Source organism: Corvus brachyrhynchos, unplaced genomic scaffold, assembly GCF_000691975.1.
Source record: "Corvus brachyrhynchos isolate BGI_N302 unplaced genomic scaffold, ASM69197v1 scaffold340, whole genome shotgun sequence".
Classification (NCBI taxonomy): domain Eukaryota; kingdom Metazoa; phylum Chordata; class Aves; order Passeriformes; family Corvidae; genus Corvus; species Corvus brachyrhynchos.
In genome coordinates this window covers 829,933-837,363 of record NW_008235987.1, presented here as the reverse complement: position 1 = coordinate 837,363, position 7,431 = coordinate 829,933, and the positions used below count along the sequence as shown (strand labels likewise).

At 61.8% G+C, this 7,431-nt stretch overlaps 1 long non-coding RNA gene across 1 annotated transcript; it reads left to right on the top strand.

Moving 5' to 3' along the window:
* Positions 1 to 6: 6 nt before the first annotated feature.
* On the top strand, positions 7 to 1,116 carry LOC108445662. Its single transcript, XR_001860616.1, has 2 exons — positions 7 to 138; positions 385 to 1,116. It is a non-coding gene; the product is annotated as an uncharacterized LOC108445662 (long non-coding RNA).
* The last annotated feature ends 6,315 nt before the right edge of the window (positions 1,117 to 7,431 follow it).

Here is a 7,431-nt window from a genome sequence, read left to right as displayed (position 1 = left end):
GCCCCCGGCCCCGCTCCCCGACCTGCCGCACTCAGGTACCCCCGGCCCCGCCGCCTGCAGCCCCCCGAGGCCTCCTACGCGCCGTAGCTGGTGACAAATAGCCTTTACCGTCCCCTCCAGTCCGGCTCCCACTGACAGGTCTGAAGCCTTTCTGCTTTTGATAATACAGTCTCTTGTTTCTCTTACTGTAAAGGGAAGTTTATTACCAATAAAAAAAAAGGGTATTTTTATGAAGATAAAAAAAAATAGAATTATTAGCGCTCCCTGAGAAAAAAAAACGTGCTTTGAGATTCTGTGGGATAAAAAGAGATAAAGAAGCATATTTTGAGATAACAGATGCATTTTGTATGGTTTCCTTTTCTAAACTCCTGGTTTGTACTACAGATTGCAGAAATCACTCCCCAGCCCCCCTCCTGCCCCCTCAGGGCAGCCCTGGGCGGCAGTGGAGGATGAGACAGAGAATTCACCCGGGGCTCCAGAGCCTCACGACCAACTCCAAAGATGCGGCAAAGAGACGGGCGGAGCGGAGGAGTCCGTGCGGAGCCGGGAGCTCCTCCCGGCCGGGGCACAGAGCCGGCCCCGCCTCGGCTGCTCCGCGGACCCGGCACAGGCAGCAGCACCCCCAGAGCGAGACCCCGCACACGGCTCAGGGCAGTGGATCCTCAGCCGTGCTCTTGGTGCAAGAAAAATCCCCAAACCATCGAGAGTTAATTTCAGTTCCTCCCAAGCCCCTGTTCACATCGGCGAGCACAGGCAGAACCTGCTGAGAACAGCGAGACCATGGCACAGGTTTAACCTCCAGCCCCAGGTGCGTTGGATTTGCCAAAAAACCACGAAAGGGTGTGATGTCAACACAGTGTACATAGTGTACAGTAGGGGAGAGAATTAATGTATCTTAATTTGTCATTATTTTGCTAACCAAAGCTGTACATTTTTCCTACTCCTGGCTCTGTCTCCTTTGGGATTTGAAGGGGTTCCGACACCCCGCGCATCCGGCCCGCATCGGCAGTTCTGACAATGCACTGTTTCTACGGATTCTCATGCTTTTTCCATTTTATTGCTGGGATTACATGAATTGTTGACTTTATTTTTACACAATAAAGCGTGAAGAAAGACCCCGGCTTCTCTCACATGTGTCTGTTCCCTGACCAGCCAGTGCTCAGCAGCTTGTCTTTTTCCACAGGAAGGTTTCATGCCTGCATGAGGCAGGAATTTCTGCCCAGTTCCCCTCGGAGCTGGCTCAGGCGCTCCCTGAGCCTCTCTGCCAGGCTGTCTCCTTCTCCTGTACCCTCAAACCACGTCTTTCCCTGGTTTATGTAACACATCACACGAACTGATGTATTTTTTCCTCAAGCTGCTGGCTGGAAGTTCCCTCGGGGCCCTGCCAGGCTGGTGCAGGGGACAGTGGCACCCCCGGGGCTCTGCAGGAAATGCTCCCGGTTTGGGCACCACGACAAAGCCCCGGGACCGGCGGCCTTGGCTCCCTCCCCGCAGCCCCGCTCGTCCCTCGGGAGCCGGGCTGGGCTCCAGGTGCAGTTCCTGGAAGGCAGCGCTCCCGGGGGAATCTGAGCGCGTGGCTCACAGGGTGATGTGGCTGGAGGCCACCCGTGTGCCGCAGACACGGGACAGGCCAGCGCAGGGCCCCCAACGCTGTCCCCGAGTGCTGCAGCTTCCCCCCTCCCGTCCCACACCGGCCACAGAGCAGCCGTGCCACATGAATTGCATCAAAGATACAAGGAGGAAAATCGACATTTACTCCTTGTGACCAGCCCAAACCGACCTCACACAACCGCCCCGTAACGCTCCCATTCCGCTGCAGCTGGGAGCGGGACTCGCGTGGATCCAGCCCGGGGCACGGGCAGGACACGGTGACAGCAGCACCCCCTTCCTTCCTCCAGCAGAGCGAGGACACGGTGACAGCCCCGAGGTGACAGCCCCGAGGGACGCAGCTGGCAGAACTCAGCACAGCCCTCGCTGCTGCCACGTCTGTGGTCAGCGAGTCTCAGCTCCCGGGGGCTGGCGATGGCCACAGGGAGGGTCACAGCAATGGCCAGGTGAGGGTCAGTGAGGGTCCTGCGGCCACTTGTGCTGTATCTTCCCAAGAACATCTCCAGTCACTGCAGCCTCTGGTAAAGGTGTCCCTGACTGGTCACCTGCCACTTCCCACACCTCCAGCTGCCAACAGCACCACGGGGTCCCAACCTTCATCCAGCCCCTGCCACCCCCATAAAGCCTCTTCTTTTCCAGAGGAGAGTGTTTGCTCCTGTGGCTGCTCCACGTCCTTTTCAGGATGCCTCAAGCCATAACCATTGGAATGCAGTGAACAGGGCAAGGGAAGGGAGATGCTTCGAGCCAAACTGCAGGGCTGGGACCCGGCGTGTTTTCCACACCAAAAGCCACGGGCAGGAGCAGAGTGATGAGTGCTGGGAGGGGACAGTCGGCATCGGGAATCTTCTGGGGGCAAGAGGAAAGGTGAGACATCAGGATTGTCTCAGGGCAGTTCACTGAGTCCCACGGGGACAGCTGAGTGCGGTGTGCCACCCATCCATCGCTCACAGAGAGGAGGCAGGGGGCTGCCATGGCTGAGGGGGCAAGACAGGGTGGGCAGCGACAGGGGCACAGAAGGGGTGTTGAGGAGAGTGGTGCAACCACGAGCTGCCCCCTCCCCAGTTCCCCAGACCCCCCTCAAGTGCAGTACTCCTCCCCGGGCACCGCTGCTCCCCAGCCCTCGGAGCAGCTCAGCCCTCGCTGGCGACGCAGACGCCGTCCCCTCCCGCCCCCAAAAAGCAGCTGCTCCAAGGACAGGCTGTTGGGTTTCATGTCACTGGGAACAGCCTACATCCTTGCTAGGGGATGCTATTTATACCCAGGGAACGGGTGGTAGCTCCTGCCTCGCTCTCAGCCCCCAGCCGGGCCCTGGCCCTGGGGCGCTGCCACAACACCCTCGGCCCTCCCAGTGCCAAGGCGAGACCCCAGTGCCCACCCGCTGCTGCAGGAGAGGGAATGATCCCCCGGCCAGAGCTTGTGCTGCTCTACAACCTGAGCTGCAATAACAAAATGACACTGACAGGCGGTTTTGGTTTTTTCTGGGGTATCTGGCAAACGCTGCTGTGGTGCAAGTGGGGCTGTTCCCCATGCCAAGGCCGTGGGATGTGGGCGATGGCTGAGGGAGCTGCAGGAACCAAGACTCCAGTGGGTAACAAACCTCCCGGCTCATCGCCTCCTGGATTCCCCGGGGCTGCAAGGGACCCTCGAACTCCTCTCAGCCCCCCCAAAAGCCAGTGGGTATTAAACCCTCATGGGTGCAGTCAGCTCAGGCAGCGAGAAGAGAGGCAGAGCAGCCCCTGCCAGGGCCATCCCCGTCCCTCCCTGTCCACGTCCCCATCCCAGCTCGGCACTGCAGCAGCTCCAGGCACGACTCGCGTGTCCCAGCGCCGCGGCCGCGGCGGCAGCAGTGCCAGCTCCTGCGGGAAGGAGGGAGGATCCTGGGAGAGGTGAGGAGCAGCCCGGCCCATCAATCACACACCGTCCTGCCATCTCACGCTGCACCAGGAGCTGCTGCTCGGGGCCGGGAGCTGTTTGGTGGCACCAGTCCCTGCGGTGACAGCCAGCCCCGCGAGCGCTGGGATCAGGGAGCGCGTTCCCGCCCCGGCGCACTAAATCCAGGAGCTTTTAGCGCAGCAGAGCAGATGGAGATCTTGGGCTGCGTGAGGACAGGCCCCAGGACTCGGGAGATGGCTCAAAAATACCGACGGGGGCGAGGGAGAGTCCTTAAGGGCAGGACACAGCTGGGATTTACAGCGCTGATCCGGCTCCTCCGGAGACTCACATGGGAGGGAAACGCCGCTCCGGGCACTTTGCATCCTGGTGCCTCCTCTGCGCCCCCCGCTCGGGACAGCTCCTCCGAGGGCTCCGAGGGGTGAGAGGAGGTGATGGGGAAATGAAAAATTAAATCCGCTGTGTTTTACAGCGAAACACCCCCGAAAAACGGAGACAGCGTGTCCTGAAAAGGCCTTTCCCACATCCCTGCCTGCACGGGAGCGCCTGGGGCCGCCTGCGAGCGGAGCTGCCTGCGGCACTGGGACCAGCACCGTCCCAGAGCATCATCACCACGCAGCGCCCGAGGCGTGCGAGGCACTTAATAAATGCCGTTGTTGGGTTAATTAGCAGTGAATGTGTCATGCCGTGCGCCCGGCCCGCGCCGGCGGCAGCGAGCACATGGCTCCAGGAGACCCGGATTAAATATGCATGAGACGGGGAGAGGTGGGAAGAGCTCCCTGAGCAGTGAGGGGCGCTCAGCTCCCCGCCCGGGCAGGGCTGTGCCAGGGAAACCACAGCAACGTCGGGCACGTGGCGGCAGAAATCCCTCTGTGTTCACTCCAGAGCGGAGCTGATGGGGGGGTTGTACATCCCCCCCTCCCCAGCACGGACCCCAGACAGGGTGGAGCAGCAGCATCCTGAAGGATGACGCTCCTGGGGGCTCAGGCAGCAGCTCCAACCTGAACTCCCCGAGCAGAGGCCGAGGGGCTCAGCCGGTGCTGGGCACCACGGGGAGGGTCCCGGCTGCCAAAGACCACCCGAGGCTCCCCCGGGACACCAAGAGGCTCCAAGACGCCACGCTGACGCTGGCACGGGAGGAGGAGGAGAGATGGGCAGGGCTGGGGGAACATCCCGGCTCGGGGAGGGGAAGGATCAGATGGATCCCTGCGAGAGGGCAGGGGGGAGCACAGGGACCGGCCGGGGCACTGCAGGCAGCTGGACGCCTACCCGGGCAGCGAGTCAAGGCCGGCAGACCGTTCCGGTCACAGGCGTGAGTCACTGGCTGTGACAGTGTCCCTCAAATGCCACTCGGGAGCCTTTGCTGGCAGAGCATCTGTTCCTACACCCCGAGGCACTGCCCGGGCATCCCGGCCAGCACAGCCGGGACGGGGCTTCCTCGAGCCCTTCCTCCCCCCGGGGAACCCAACCAGACCTGGCCAGGGCCACACGGAACCAGCAATTCCAGAGCAAACGTTGCTTTTCACACCCCGCAGCCTCTCCAAGGTGCTGCTCCCCCAGCCAGGGCTGACTCCAGGCAGCTCCCAGCAGCAGGGAGACCCCATCCCTCCCCCACGGGGGGCTGGGAGCTGCTGGGAACACGGGGCTGCCCCCCCGTTTTTGGTTCTTCTCAGAATCTTTTCACAGCCTTTTCCCGGGCTCCTCCTCCTGCGACTTTCCCAGCTGCTGTCGAACGTCACCTTGACAGCTGCTTCCTCCGTCCTCCCTTTTCATCCCGATGGATTATGGAGGGGCTCGGATCGCAGACTCCGCCAAGGAGTTCTGGGCGGATCCTCCTCTGGCTGGGGATCCCATGAGGGATCCTAACCACATCCCGGGGGCGCAGAGGGGAATAACAACTCCTCTCCCACCGGAGGGTCCCCGAGTAAGCCCCGCTCCGCCCTGGGGGAGCCTGTGGGTGAGCACGGAGCAGAGGAAGACTCTGTCTTCCAAAGCTGATTAAAAATAGATGCAGCATCAAGCTAATTATGCTGATTAATTAGCATTTGTGGAGCAGAGTGGGCACAGGAGGGGGCACACGGGGAGGAGCGGGTGCTGCAGCGGGGTCAGAGCCCGCCCTGTGCTGCCCCAGCACTCCCAGTCCCCCCCGGGGTCCCCTGCGCTGCCCAGGACTGGAGGTACCAGGGCAGCGCATTTGGGGGTCCCCACGCCCCCATTTCCCTCCCTGTCAGCAACAGATGCCAAACTCCACAGCGCTGCTGGAAATTAGGTCAGCGATAGCCTGCAGCAGATTTGAGCATTGCTCATCCTGCCGGGGCTCTGGTGCAAGTGGGAGATGCCACAGGGCAGCCCCACACCAGCGGCCACCCCCGGCCCGGCTGGCAGCGAGGGAAGGAGGGATGGAAAGGTCTGGATCAGCCTCTAAATCCCCTCCTGCCAGGGAGGGGTGAGCAGGGAGGCAGGGCTCCCTCGTGCCGCTGAGTCAGTGCTGGTGGAAGCTGGGGAATGACAGCACCCCCGAACACCCACACATACACCTGGAGTCTCCCCCCAACACCCGATGGGGTGGGAAAACCCCTCAGGGACGCAGCGATGCTGATTTATTCCTTCTGGAAAGCGGAGCAGGGCCCCAGGTGCCCACAGTGACGGTGCCCACTCCCAGCTCACACCAGCCTTTCCTCTCCAGCCCCCGCAAAGCCTCCCCATGCCCAGGCCCGGGAGGTTTCATGCACCAGCGTTGGATTTGGGATGGGTTGTGCTCCACAATTGGCAGCGCTTTCGGCTCCCTTCTGCTACCTCCCCAGGCCCCCATATGTTGGTGTCATGAATATTCATGAGCTCTGTGGAAGCATCCAGGGCTGGGAGAGGAGCCCCGGCCCCGGTGGATCCCGGTGCTCCCGGGCTGCCCGATCCCCCGGCATGGCCGGGACCCCACAGCCCCCAGCCCCGCAGCTCGACCCTTTCCCAGCCCCGCCCGCCTCGCACTCCCGACACCCAGGGCCCTTCAAAAGGCTGCAACAGCGGCACCGTCCCAGACACGCTCCTGCTGCGGCTCTGCTCCCCTTTCCATCTGCAATTTCGGGAGCAGCTCCTGCTCCCTTCCCTCGCTGCCGGCGCTGCAGCCGCGCGGGTCCAGCGCAGGCTGGCAGATCCCGGGCAGGAGGATGGGGAACGGCGGCGGCGCGGCGGGGAAAAGGAGCCTATTCCCAGCAAAATGGAACTTATCCACCTGCAGCCGCAGGCGTGAGGAGGCTCCGGGCGGCCGCGGGGACCACACAGAGCTGCCTGACCGGGGGAGCTTCGTCCTCAGGCTCAGAGGGAGTGCCAGGAGACGCCGGGATGTTGTCCCCAAGGGACTGGGATGTCCCTGGCCCCGATGGTGCCCCACGGGCAGGGCAGAGCCCGGCTGCTGCTCTGCTCTGCCTCGGGGCCGCAGCAGTGCAGGCAGGAGCAAGAACCACATCAAATTAATTGGATCCCAGTTTACTGCAAACAAAGAGGAGGCAGGTGACATTTACCTAGCGGAGTAATTGATATCCGAGTAATTTGTTGGAGTAACCTCATTACATGCCAGCTGGATTTCCACACCCTCCCAATCCCACTCATTACAAACAAGGTTTGTGCGTTAATCAGAGCACTTTAATCGCGGTGCTGCCCACCATCCCTCCAGCAAGTTACAAAGCCGCCAGATTTATCACAGACCCTAAACACTCTCCCAAGAACCGCTGGGTATTTTATCAGCAGGCAGTGCTGCTCCTCGGGACAACACCGGACATTTCTCCCTCCAGTGATGGCTCAGGGGCACAGCCGGCTCCTGGCACCACCTCTCCTCCCTTCCCTCTCCCTCCATCCCTGGCCTGGCTGATCACCTCCTCCTCCTGCCCGGCGCAGCCAGGAGCTGTTCCCTCACCAGACGAACGGCTCCACCCACAA